We start from the raw sequence: 14,550 nt of genomic DNA, 5'->3' as shown, positions 1-14,550 counted from the left end.
CCTGGATCCTGGTGCGCAAACCCGGGTCTGCGAACTGCGGTGCTCCCGCCTGTCATCCTAGCTACTCAGGAGGCTGAGCTCTGAGGATCGCGGTTCAAAGCCAGCCCGGGCAGTAAAGACGGTGAGACTCTCATCTTCAATTATTCACTAAAAAAACGGGAAGTGGGGGCCTCGCATGCACGAAGGCCCGGGTTCGATTCCTCGGACAGAAATGGTGCTGCCTAGCCTTGAGGAAACAGCCCACAGCCCACAGACAGTGCTCAGGCCCTGAGCGCAATCCCTAGGACTGGCAAAAAAAAAAAAAAAAAAAAATGGAAAGTGGGGCTGTGGCCCAAGGGTAGGGTGGTAGCCTTGAGCTGAAGAGCTCAGGGACAGTGCCCAGGACCCGAGTTGGAGCCCATGACCCACCAGAAAAACCCCAAAAAACAAAAGGCGTCCCTCTCGGGCCGGGAGTTTGGTCTAGTGTTAGAGTGCTCGTTTAGCATGCATGGAGATGCGGGTTCGATTTCTCCATACCACATCCATAGAAAAAGCAGTAAGGGGTTCTATGGCCAAGTGATAGAGCTCTGGCCTAAGAAACCCCAAGGACAGTGCTCAGGCCCTGGCAAAAAAAGAGACCATGGTTCGAAGCCATCTCAGGTTGGAAAGTTTGTGAGATTATTACCTTCAATCAGGAGCATGGCCTAGTGGTAGAGTGCTCTCCTAGCCCGGGATTCGATTCCTCAATACCAAATACACAGAAAAAACTGGAAGTGGCGCTGTGGATCCAGTGGCAGAGTGCTAGTGGTCAAGGACAGTGCCCAGGTCCTGAGTTTAAAATGCCCTAAGGCTGGAGCACAGACACACATGCGCGCGCACACACACACACACACACACACACACACACACACACACACAAGTGGAGCTGTGGCTCAAATGGTAGAGCACCAAACTTGAGTGAAAAAGCTCAGGGACAGTGTTCAGGCTGTCAAGCCCCACAATAGACACGGACAGACGGACACACAGATGTGATTCCCAAGAGTCCCAGATTGCATCCTCTTGGAACTGTGAAGCAGTAAGTGTCACCCAGTGTCCAGGACCAGGATTTCTAACAAATGTCTGATGGATGCACAGTGATTTGGGGATTGTTGCTCCAGTGCAACAATGAGTCTTGGCTGGACCTATAGAGGTTCAATTCTAACACCATCCTTTTTTCACTAGATTATTTCAGGAGGTGACCAGATAGTCCTATCAAATGGTGACAAAGGAACAATAACCTTTATACAGACTAAACTCTTTGGCAAAATTCACATTTTTTTCTCCTATTCCATGCGTTTCCCTTCACAAGGTTGATTGATTGCTTTGATGGGCAAATGTGGGTTTTTTTTTTCTCCAGTTCTGGGACTTGAACTCAGGGCCTGGGCATTATCCCTGAGTTTCTTTTGCTCAATGCTAGCACTCTATCACTAAGCCACATTTCCAGCCCTGGACTGGACAGAAGGTTTTAAGTTGGAAGGAATTCTCTTTCTTTCTTTCTTTTTTTTTTAATGCCAATAGTTTTAGCATCCTAACCAAGAAATTGTTGCTAAATATAACATCCTGAAGCTTGACGTTTTCTTCTACCTCTCCCATGTAGGTCTTTAATCTATTTTCAGTTAATGTTTCTATGTGCTTTCTAAGGTAAGATCCAATTTATTCTTCTGTGTGTGTGTGTGTTTTTTTTTTTTTTTTTTTGTTGGTCGTGGAGCTGAAACTCTGGGCCTGGGCGCTGTCCCTAAGCTCTTCAGCTCAAGGATGCTGCCCTATCCCTTGAGCTCCAGTGCCACTTCCACTTCCAGTTTTCTAGTGGTTAATTGGAGATAAGAGTCTCTCTGTCTTTAGTGCCTGGGCTAGCTTTGAACCAAGATCCTCAGATCTCAGCCTCTTGAGTAGCTAGGATTACAGGCGTGAGCTAATCGTGCCTGGTGAATTGTGTAGCTTTTAAGATTAACAGAATTCTGCAGAGATGATAACCCAGGCTTACTACCGAAGCAATGACTTGAAATCAATCCTATATCTAGAATTTAAACATTCAATTTTAATTTCTCTCATCTTCAACTCAGCTACTGTGTGTTTTTCTAGCAGCATTTGTTAGACGGTCTCTGTTCCCAATTATGCAGTTGATAGCCCCTGGCCACCAGTGAAGGGAGTTCTTGTTTGTTCCTTTCCAAAACTGTCTGTACTATAGTAGTTTACCCATTCACATTTATTGGGTGAAGGAATTTTCCCCAGGCTTTCTCTATTTTCAGTGGTTACAAATAAAAAAAAAAACCAATCTCCATTCACACAGAGATTCGTGTGAACATATGTTTTCCTTTCTCTTGGGCTCATTCTGGGGAGGAGTGGGATTTCTGGGTTAGACAGGCAGTGTGAATTTAAATTTAGAAGAAATGGCCCACGTTTTTTTTTCTTTTCCAGAGCGACTATCTGGTGTTGCTATCAGCAATGTGAGAGTTGCAAGTGTCACTTTGCTTGTGAGCAGTCAGAATGGCCAATTTTATCATCTTGACTTTTGCACCCATTATTGGGACTTAGACTCGAGGCCTTGCGCTTTCATTTGATAAGGCTATTGCTCTACCCCTTGAGCCACTTCTAGATTTTTGCTGGTTAGAGATAAAAGACACATGGATTTGTCATTCTGGGTAGCTTTGGACCACTATCCTCAGATCTCAGCCTCTTAAGTAGTTAACATTACAGGCCTGAGCCACTGGCTCTGAGTTTAGCTTGTGTAATTGGTCTGTATTAGTAGCTCATTGGGGGTTAATTAGTGGTGTGTGTGTGTGTGTCTGTCTGTCTGTCTTTCTGTCCTGAGAGGCTTGGGTATTGTCCCTGAGTCTTTTGTCTTTCTCAAGACTAGTGCTCTAGCATGTGATCCACTTCCAGCTCTTGGTGCTTAATTGGAGATAAGAGTCTCACAGACTTTCCTGTCCAGGCTGGCTTTCAATCTTGACCCTCAAGACACAGCCTCCGGAGTAGCTAGGATTACTGGCATGAGCCACTGGCACCTGGCTCTGGAGCTATTCTTCTTCTTCTTTTTTTTTTAACCAGTCCTGGGGCTTGAACTCAGGGCCTGCACTGTCCTTGGGCTTTCTCAAGGCTCTATCACCTGAGCCACAGCAGCACTCCCAGCTTTTTGTAAGTATGTGGTACCAAGGAATCGAACCCAGGTTTTCATGCAAGCACTTTACCACTAGGCCAATCTCCTGGCCCCTGCAGCTATTCTAAACACAAAACAAAACATTTTAGTGGAAAAAAGAACATATTTTATAGCCACTGTTTAGCCCAGACCCCACAGTAACTGTGTGATCTTGAATGTGGCTTTTAGTGCTCAGGTTCCCAAATACAATGATATCCTCTACAGAGGGAGCAGAGGCTGCTACTTCCTACGAGGTCAAAAAGCTTAAAAACATTGTTAGGAAAATGTGACTGGAGTAAAAACCCAGACTCCCCATTATGACAGCACAGGCTGCTGCTGCTGCTGCTGAAAAGAAAAAAAGAAAACTTGTTGCCTGGAAGTGGGATGTTGTCCAGAGTTAGCAGGTTGGACTCCTGCACTTCCACTTTCTACCTGTAGGTGACAGTCTCTGTCCCCAAAACTTGGGTCTTCTCCCAGCGCTTGCCATGAATGGGGAGAAAACTTCATTTGGTTCGCGTTCTCTGAAGAAGTACATATGCCTGAACAAGTAAGGTGCCTGCTATGTGTGAGGAATCCAGGGACAACACTGGTCAGGTGACAGACGACAATGAGCATCAGCTCTAGAACTTCCTTCTCTCCCAAGAAGGTGTGTTATGAGGCAGAGCACTGCCAGGAGTCCTCAATGACAAATCCGATGCCCTATTTTGTGACAATGAACAAGAAATCTGCCATAAACCACTGGCTTTGCACCTGGCTAATCTTAGCCACGCAGGAGTCTGAAGTCTGAGGACAGCAATCTGAGGACTTCTTGTAGCAGGAAATAGAAAAGTCTGTGTGACTTTTATCTCCAATTAACCAGCAAAGATCTGGAAGTAGAGGTAGGACTCAAGAGGTAGAGGGCCAGCTTCCAGTTTAAAATCTCAGTCTCAGAGACAGTGCCTAGGCCCTGAGTTTAAGCCTCACCCTGCCTTCCGCCCCCCAATAATGAACAAAATATCAGATGTGTCTCATCAATCATTATTTCAGCTGGGAAATGGATGTGTAGTTGCCTTGCTACTTACTATTAAAGACTCAGATTCTTACCCAAGAGCATTTTGAATCCTTTCTCTCCAGTACAAAACAAAACCCATTTGTTTTCACAGTTTTTGTTTTGTTTTTGTGCTGGTTCTGGGGTTACATTCAGGGCCTGGACACTGTCCCTGAGCCTTTTTGCTCCAGGATAGCACTCTACCACTTGAGCCACAACTCTACTTTCACCATTTTTTTTTTTTTTTTGGTGGGTTGTGGGGCTTGGATTCGGGGCCTGGGAACTGTCCCTGAGCTCTTCAGCTCAAGGCTACCACCCTACCTTTTGAGTTACAGTGCCACTAGTGGTTAATTGGAGATAAAAAGCCTCACAGTCTTTCAAACCCCAAGCTGGCTTTGAACCTCGATCCTCAGATCTCAGCCTCCTGAGTAGCTAGGATTACAGGCGTGAGCCGCCGTACCCGGCTACCTTCAGCTTTTTTAGTGATTAATTGGATTTAAAAGGCTCACAGACTTTCTTGCTGGGGATGGCTTTGAACTGTGATCCACAGATCTTGCCACCTCCTAAGTACCTAGGATTACAGGCATGGGCCACTGGTGTCTGACCTTAACGTTTTTATTGCCCTGTAGGAGATTACCCAGCTTGTAGCTAGCCAAGTTTCTACTTTCTTTCTTTTTTTTTTTTTTTTTTTTTTTTGCCAGTCTTGGACTTGAGCTCAGGGCCTGAGCACTGTCCTTGGACTCTTTCTCAAGGCTGAAGCTCTACCACTTGAGCCTCAGCACCACTTCCGGCTTTTTTCTATGTATGTGGTACCGAGGAATCGAACCCGGGTCTCCATGCATGCTAGGCAAGCACTTTAACCAATAGGCCAAACTCCTGGCCCCCCAAGTTTCTACTTTCTCAAAATGTTCTCTAAGGCTGTCTCACCATCTTACTGTTTGCTTCTGTCAAGATGAATAAATGTTTGTTATTTGTTCCTTCTATATTTGAATGAGTCACCTTTTAGGTTTTGACATTCCGGTTTGCTCTATTTTTTTGTTCTCTAGTAATTGACAGTAGCACCTATAAACTAACAAAAGAGCCTGTGTTATAGAGAATGGTTTTTAAAAGAACACAACAAACATTTAGGGCCAGGTGCCAGTGGCTTACTGTAGTGGCTCATTACAATGCCTACAATCCCAGCCTTGAGCAAAAAAGCTCGGGGATAATGCTCAGACCCCAAGTTCAAGCCCCAGTACACACACACACACACACACACACACACACACACACACACTAATAATTTACTGTTCTGGCTGGAAGTGTTGCCTATTGGTAGAGTGCTTGGCTAGCATGCATAAAGCCTTGAGTTCAATTCCTCAGTATCACGTACACAGAAAAAGCTAGAAGTGGTGCTGTGGCTCAAGTGCTAGAGTTCTAGCTTTGAGAAAGCCCAAGGACAGTGCTCAGGCCCTGAGCTCAAGCCCCAGGACTGGCCAAAAAAAAAAAAAAAGAATTTACTGTTCTATATAAAGTGAGTTAAGGGAGCCAATTTCTTTTTTTCTTTCTTTTCTCTCTTTCTTCGTCAGTCTGGGGTTTGAACTCAGGGCTTGAGTGCTGTCCCTAAACTCCTTTGCTCAAAGATAGCACTTTAGTGCTTTGAGCCACAGCTTCCCCTTTTAGTCTTCTGGTGGTTAACTAGAGATAAGAATCTCCCAGACTTTCCTGCCCAGGCCCGCTTGGAACTATGAGCCTCAGATCTCAGACTCCAGAGTAGCTAGGAGTAGTAGTGAGCCACCAGCACCCAACAATGAGACTCTTATCTCCAGTTAACCCCCAGAAAACTGGAAGTGGCCCTGTGCTTCCAATGAGAGAACACTAGCCTTAAACAAAAGAGCTCAGGGACAGCACCCAAGCCTTGAGTTCAAGCTCCATGATCATTACCACCACCACCACCAACAAAAAAAAAAAAAACCTATCTGCCTTCTTCCAGTTCAGGCAGCTGCTCTTCCTCTATTTGTGTCTCTTCTGGTTGCATGATCGAACATATTTTAAAAACAAACAGAAAAACCTCAACTGAAGGCTTCTCTGATTTCCTGAACACACCTGTTTCCTGAGCCTAGCCATGTGAACTCTTAGTTTAACCTCCCTGCCCATATCCACAAAGCATGACTGCTATATGATATGGGCACTGTTCTCTTTGTTTTCTTTAATTAAACCATATTCCCGTCTGTGGGTGAAAGCAAGAATCTGGGCCTCCCAGGTCCACAGCTATGGTCAGAGTTTATGCAGTAAACAAACCAGAGTCAACCTGCTAGGCCTTCGGCTTGCCCAAGCAGAGCCCTCTACCCACCAACCTGCAACACTCCTAAGACCAAGCTCTGCCCACATGAAGGTAAGCCTCCTTCCCCGGATGGGACCTAAGGACTTTTTCCTCAATAATCTAATCCCCTGTTCCAGTTGCCAGTGAGGTCAAAACTGTGCTCAGGCAAGATAGGTTAAGGCCAAGGCCAGCCCAGAGGCCCTGGCCCTCAGTCTTTGCCAGTTAATTGCCCAACAATTCCAGCCTTTCACAAACCACACACATTAAGAATCCATGTGACCTGCAATTACCTGGAGGCGCTTGGTCCTGACTACAATAGAAATGTGTATTATGGTAGCCCCCTAAACCCCAGTCTTTGATTCTGTTTGAGTTTTCTGAAGAGGAAATTTTAATAACCCTTTTAGAGTTTTATCAGGGTCAATAATGAATTATGTTCTTTGTCTCTCCAAACATTTTCCTATTACAGCCTCTTGAATAGGGAAGGTCACAGGTGTGACTGGACCTTTCCAAAACTCTAAGCCCACCCTGAAGTGGATACAAAAGCTAGGGAGCCAGAACTTCAGAACGAGTGTTACTTACAGGGTTGATGGGAGACCTTGGCTAGATTGTGCTGTCTCCTTTCTAGATCATGCCAAGTTATCCTGCTCAAGGCTGAGTCACTGTAAATCTTCTTCACGGGGACTCACACCCAGGATGGAGGAATTGTGAGTGTCTGAGCGTTAGGAAGGACTTAAGGGGGAAAAAAATAAAAACAAAAACAGACAAGGAGGCTGGGACTGGTAGCTCATGTCTGTAACCCTAGCTATTCAGGAGGCTAAAATCATGGTTTAAAGTCAGACCATGTAGGAAACACTGTGAGAATCATGTCCAATTAACTACCAAAAAGTCAGAAATGGAGCAGTGGTTCAAGAGGTAAGAGTACCAGCCTTGAGCAAAGACCTTAGGGACAATGCCCAGACTCTTAAGTTCGAGCCCCAGTACCAGCACCAAGTGGGTGGGGGAGAAAAGAGTATAATGGGTAACAAACATCTTTAACATTTTTTCCTAAGCCCACCAGTCAGACCCTCATCAGCATCTCAGGGACAGTTGGAATAAAGAAGTGAGAGCTAGCTGGGCGCAGTAGCTCACACCTGTAATCCAAGCTACTCAAGGGACTGAGATCTGAGCTTCAAGGTTCAGAGCCAACCTGAGCACAAAAGGACCTGAGACTCTATTTAACCTCTAGAAAATGGGAAGTGGGGCTTGGCTCAAGGGTAGAGCGGTAACCTTAAGCTGGAGAGCTCAGGGACAGTGCCCAGGCCGAGTTCAAGCTACATGACCACACATACACAACACAAAAGAAGTCAGCTGAGCTGGGAATGTGGCCTAGTGGTAGAGTGCTTGCTTAGCATACATGAAACCCTGGGCTTGATCCCTCAGAACCACATAAACAAGACAAGTTGGAAGTGGTGCTGTGGCTCAAGTGGTAGGAGTGTTCAGGGATAGTCCCCAGGCCCTCAGTTCAAGCCCTAGGACTGGCAAAAAAAAAAAAATCAGGCCTGTTTTCTTCCAACCTTTTTGTGTAAAAAAAGCCGAGTATTCGTTCCCTTCTATCATTTGCCTTTGGGTTAGGAACTTTGTTCTGGATTCAATAAAGGTAGTCATGGTACGTGGGTCCCACAATACATCGGCCAGGAGTCATTGCTTTGCAAGTCAAAACCAAGCTCAGACACTCAGGGGAGGTGCAGATACTAGGAGTGACCTCCACTTAGACAAAGCTGGATTGGGATTCTCAGCATTGTTTCCAGCTTTGTGTTTTACCAACTCCAGGCTCTGCCTCTGTCCATCTTGGCTTTAGTCTCAGGATGCTTCTATAGCCAAAGGGGGGTGGGGGGGAGGGCCACCAGTACTAAGCTTGCCCTCATCCTAGTAAGATCCCTGGCGAGACTTTCTCCTTCTTAACACTTTGAGTCAAATCTCATAATTGGGGGGCCGGAAGTTTGGCCTAGTGGTTAAAGTGCTTGCCTAGCATGCATGAAGACCTGGGTTCGATTCCTCGGTACCACATACATAGATAAAAGCCAGAAGTGGTGCTGAGGCTCAAGTGGTAGAGCTCTAGCCTTGAGAAAGTCCAAGGACAGTGCTCAGGCCCTGAGCTCAAGCCCAGGACTGGCAAAAAAAAAAAAAAATCTCATAATTGAGTTTAATTGGTGTGGTTCAGGTCACGTGTTTTCCCTCTAGACCAATCTAGTTGAACCAAAAGAATACAATGCTGTGATTGGTCAGCTCTGGCTTCTATTCCTATTCTTAGAGACTTGAACTATTTCCACCTGAACTCCATGTTCCTCAGTTGGATTATTCCTCAAGAAAAAGCAGAATATTATAATGATAGACACAAGAAAGTGAGTCCTAGCAGAGGAAAATGTAACTTCCATACCAAATGATTCTAAGCAAAATGAATTGACTGGAAAAACCAGGCTGTGGCTAGTTCTTCTAAAGGGCTTCTCAGGCCAGCCTTGGAGTCTTGGAACTTTGTTTTAGTTCACTAGTTCCATCCAGATCCACTTTCTGGCTTGAACTTTATTGGTTGTTTGGGTTTTTTTTGTCAATACTGGGGCTTGAACTCAGAGCCAGGGCACTGTCCCTGAGCTTCTTTTATTTCCAGACTCGCACTCTACCACTTGAGCCATAGAACCAGTTTTGGCTTTTTCTGTTTATATGGTACTGAGGAATAGAACCCAGAGCTTGATGCCTGTTGGGCAAGCACTCTACCACTAAGCCGCACGCCCATCTCGAACCTTATTGTTTTGAGACAGAGTCTTGGTATGTAGACCATGCTGGCCTCAAACTTCCAATCTTCCTGCCTCAGCCTCACTAAGTTCTGAGATTACAGTTGTGTGACATGATGTCCCACTGAGATGAACTTTCTGTGGTGTGTGTGTGTGTGTTACATGTGCACACGTGAGTGTTGGTACCAGTGTTTGAGATCTTGCTGGGCTTTCTGGCTCGCAGCTGGTGCTCTACCATTTGAACTATGCCTCATGGCCTTTGTTCTTTTTGGTGTGCCGGTCCTGAGGCTTGAATTTAGGGCCTGGGCATGATCCCTGAACTTTATTTCTCAAGAGTAGTGCTCTAACACTTGAGCCATAGCTCTACTTCGATCTTTTGGAGATTAATTGGGGATCTAAGTCTCATGAACTCTCCTGCCCAGGTTGACTTCAAACCATGATCCCCAGACCTCAGCCTCCGAGAGCAGCTTTGATTACAGGGAGAAGTCACTAGCACCCAGCCAATGCTTCCTTGTAGATGCTTATCTCTTTTCCTGAAGCTTCTGGCTTTCCACAAACATTACTTCTTCACCAAGTGCCCCCAGGGGGCCCCATTTCTCCTCAGAACCTCCTTTCCTTCGCCTGCTGCCACATCTTTCCTCTCTGGAGTGACTTGATTTTAACCTCCCACTCCTACTATGCTGTGACTGACAGCTGGGGAGTTATGGGCTGTTTCAAATCTAACAAGTGATTAATTAATATTTGTCCACTTGCCTGAATCTCCACACTCCAGTGATTCTAATCTGGGAGCTTTGCCCCCCACAGGGTACATGACAATCCCTGGGGATATTTTTCATTCTCTCAGGACCAAGAGGGGAGCTACTGATATGTAGTGGGTAGAGGCTCAGGGGGCTGCTGAGGAATGCCTCCCCATCAGTACCCGAGACAGCCCCTCACAATGAAGAAATATCCTGCCCCCAATGTTTCTAGTGTGAGGCTGAAGAAATCTTGCTATCAACAAATGAATGAAGAAGCCTCATCCGTGTAATCTCAGGAGACTGCGATCTGAGGACAGAGGTGTGAAGCCAGCCCAGGCAGCAAATATCCATGAAACTTATCTTCAATTCAATGGAGGTGTGGTTCAAATGGTATAGCACTAGCCTTGTGTGAAAAAGCTAAGGGCCAGGGGCTGGAAAGGTGTCTGTGTGGTAGAGTGCTTATCTGGCATGCATGAAGCCCTGGATTGGATTTCTTGGGACCACATAAACAGAAAAAGCCAGAAGTGGTGCTGTGGTTCAAGTAGTAGAGCACTACCCTTGCATAAAAGCATAGGGACAATGTCCAGGTCTCTGAGTTCAAGCCCCAGGAATTGAAAAAATAAAAAAAAGTTAAGCTAAAGGACAGCAACCCAGGCCTTGAGTTCAAACCCTAGTGTTGGCACAAAACCAAGCCAACAAACAACACCAACCAACCAACAACCAAAAAAACCCCCAAAAACAAAAAAAAAACACCAACCAACCAACCAACTAAACAAACCCACAATAAACGAGTGCTTCATTAGGTTAGAGCTAGCCAAAGAAAACCTGAAGAGACCGGTATACCAGTTTGGCAGGAAATCCTCTTTAGAAAATTCAGCCTCGTTCTTTTTTTAGGAGCTGAGGTTATGGCAACCCCTATCTGAAGCTCCTTCCGAGTGCCACAGGGGTGCCCAGGGAACAGATGGCATTTGCACCACTTGCTTGCCTCTGGGAGCAGTGACTGACCTCCTGGGAACCCTTGAAGTGCTAGGAATGTAACTCTATTAAGGAAGAAAATGCTGCCTCTTAGTCCAGCAAAATGTCAACTGCGGATTTTGCCCCTCGGGGCAGGATCAGGGGACTTTTTTTTTTTTCAAAGAAGTCCCACCTGGCTTCACTGCCCTGGTGAAACCTCAGAGCTGTAGCACAGCAATCAACAATACAAGGGGACTGGAAATTGTCTCTTTTTTTTTTTAAAGTAAAGGAACTTGAGAAAATATTTTGTGTATCGTCTGCTTCACTGAGCACCCCCTGAACAGAAGGGACATTCCTGCTAACACAAGACATGGAGTCACCTGAAGGGAGGGTGGCATCCTTAGAGCCCAGGTCACCAGGGCTTGGGCACTTGCTTGGCTTTTTTACTCAAGGCTGGTGTTCTACCACATGAAGCCACACCTTCTCTTCTGACTTTTTTGCTGGTTAATTGGGCTCTCTGGGCTTTATCTGCTCCAGCTTGCTTTAAACCCTGATCCTCAGAACTCAGCCTCTTGAGCAGCTAGGATTACAGGTGACATATCCAGACACAGCTGGTTCTTGTAACCCACCAGGAACTGGTCTCCATGTAAATGAGAGATGAGATTGGTCTGAAGAAGTCTGAGGAGTCCAGGAATAGTGGTTGACATACTATTTATAAAAAAGCTTGTCCTTGGGGTAGAATGACCTGGCAGGCTGGCCAGGACTTGGTAGTGGTATGCTGGCTTTTAAAGAACAACCTTTTAGAGCAGCTGGCAGAATGGAAATGGTACACAGGATTCCAAGAAGCTCTGTCCCACTTTCTTAGGCAGACTTTACTTTTATTCTGTAAAGGAACTTCTTTTTCTTTTCTTTGTCTTCTTCCTTCCTTCCTTTTCCCTCCCTCCCCTCCTTTCTCTCTCTCTGTCTTTTCCTTCCCCCCTTCCTCTCTCTCTCTCTGTACTGAGACATCTTGCTTAGCTTTTCCAGTTACCATTGGCACTCAAACACTTGAGCCATGCCTCCAGTTTTGACAAAGTGCCACTCACTATGCAAAGTGTCTTGGGTTCAGTTTTGATGAAAACCCTTCAGGCCAGAAGCATGTAGAGAACTTGGCATACTCTAACTGCAAAGTGTTTATTGACGACAGTAATTAGGAGAACTGAATTATGTGTGTTGAGTAGATGGCTGGCAAGACTTTAGGTATATGCAGAGAATATTTAGAAAGGAATATTGAAAGGGCCAGATGGGACTCCCCAAAGTAATGGCAACCCTAGCAAAGCGAACTGGAAAAAAAAGACCAGTGTTGCTGGATGACAGATACAGATTTATGCTTCATTGAAACTAAAAATTCCAAATTGGTTTAGTTGTCCCAAAGCTTAACTTTTTATTGTTTCTGAACTGAACTCACACAATAATTTCATAGTTCAGTAATTTTTTTTTCATTATTTATGGCTCCTGTTTCATTATTCCTTCTTTTACCCAACAGTTATAAATTCTCCTATAGGGTGCCAAGCATTGAATTAGATACTGCTAATGTTACTTGCAAATAATCATTGTCCTGGGGGCCACAGACTCCTGGAGACATGTTTGCTCTTTCATTCATTGAAGGAAATATTGACTGTGTGCCCACTTGCCCCGGGGCACACAGCAAGCAAAGCATAGATCCTTAGACCCTGGATTGAATCCGAATGTTAGGGCAAAGGTTGTGAGGCAGCTGTGAGCCCAGCTGAAGGTCAGCTAGCACAAAGGCCAGGGAACTAAATGAGATGCAAAAGGTATGCAGGACCTAGACTGCTCCTCCTTCTCCCTCCCCTGAAGAGTATGGCCCTGAATGTCTCTGCATTCATGCATTCATACAAACATTTTATTTAGTGAGTGAGCTCATCTACTAGATGACAAACTCCCATTACCTTTAACTGTTCTTCAACCTGGATAACTTTGAAGGGAAATTGCTTAGAATAGTCAACATCTGGGTCAAGGCTACATGCTATACCTTTGGTAGAGCTGGGCTAAGAGCTTTAACACACACACACACAGAGAAAGAGGTCAGCCCTTGAGCAAAAAATAAGATAGCTTGCGTGTGTGTGTGTGTGTGTGTGTGTGTGTGTGTGTGTGTGCATGTTTGCTGGTACAAGGGTTGACCTCAGGGCCTGGGTATTGACTTCTTTGTTCAAGGCCGATGCTCTACCATTGGAGCCACAACTCCACTTCTGGCTTTTTGCTAGGTTAATGGAGATAAGAGTTTCATGGACTTTTCTGCTCTTGCTAGTTTGGAACCTGGATCCTCAGGTCTCATCTCTGGAGTAGCTAGGATTATAGGCCTGAGCCAGTAGCCAGCCAAGTATCAACCTCTTCATGAGAAGATGTGGCAGCTGTGAAAGAAAGGAGTGTCATCTTTTCCAATCCTTGGCTCTTCATGTCCCATCCTCCACACAGAGGCCAGGCGAAGTCATGCGTGGCCTAATAAACTGTCAAGAAGGTTGAGTTAGGACATGGAACTTTTATTCCCTATTTGGCAACATCTATGTCCACAATGGTTCTGCCCCTATCACAGTTAGGGACATACATTTTTTTCTCAATTCTTCCTAAAACACAAAGCAAAAGTGTCTTTCTGCCAAGCAGACTGCTGCCCTGAACCCTTCCAGAACATTAATTATGGAAGGGTCATTTTATTTATGTACTGCTGTTTCTTAATGGGTATATTGTAGGATAATATATGACTGCAGTCATGGTTTGTTTGAGAGTTTTGTGTAAAGTGATGATGCTTTTATCTTCAAGACACTTTTTGTTTTTGTCCAAGATCTGAATTCAGAACCTGGTGCTTTTGCTCCTTAGCTGGCGCTCTATCACCTGAGCCATGTCTTCAATCTCCAATATTCCCTTACAGACTGGGGTAGGATCCAGGGGTAGAGGGCCTGCCTGGAAAACCACAAGGTCCTGAGTTCAAACCCCAGTATCATGTACAAAGTAATAAATGAGTGAAGGAATGAAGTGGATAAAATAAAACGAGTTCAAAAACCTCTAGTTAATTCACCTGTAATTCTCCTTAGCTAACAACCTCTGGTCCCTCATCCGGGGAGTCCTAAATCCTGGATTTAGGCAGCCCATTCCGCAGAAACTACAACTCCCAGAAGGCACGGCGCGCGCGCGCACACACGCACGCACACTCACACACGCGCGCTCTGCGCACGCTCTACCTCGATGACTGCATAGGGCCGAGAGCCCGAGGGGGCGGGGCTTGGAACGGAGCCTCGGGTCGGGGGCGGGGCGGTGGGCGGGGCCGGGGAGGGGCGGCGCTGCCGGCGCGGCCCGGAACACGCTAGTGGAGCGGAAGATGGCGGCAGCAGCGGCAGCTGCAGCCGGGACCCCACTCGGGCTGAGGCGGAGAAGCCGCCGGCTCTGATCTCGCTCTGGCTCCGGTGCGCGCGGTGGAGCGCGTCCGAGGCCCCGCGCGTCGGGCAGGGGCGGCGGCGGCGACTGCGCGCCGCCCTGAGGAGCGCCCCGGCCGCGGCGCGGCGGCGGCGGCGGCGGCGGCGGCGGCTGAGGAGAGAGCCGGCTCCGGGCCTCCG

The sequence above is a fragment of the Megascapheus bottae genome, chromosome 28 (assembly GCF_031878675.1).
Source record: "Megascapheus bottae isolate mThoBot1 chromosome 28, mThoBot2.hap1, whole genome shotgun sequence".
Lineage (NCBI taxonomy): Eukaryota > Metazoa > Chordata > Mammalia > Rodentia > Geomyidae > Megascapheus > Megascapheus bottae.
The sequence above is the reverse complement of the archived record's forward strand: the minus strand, read 5'-3'. Positions refer to the sequence as shown.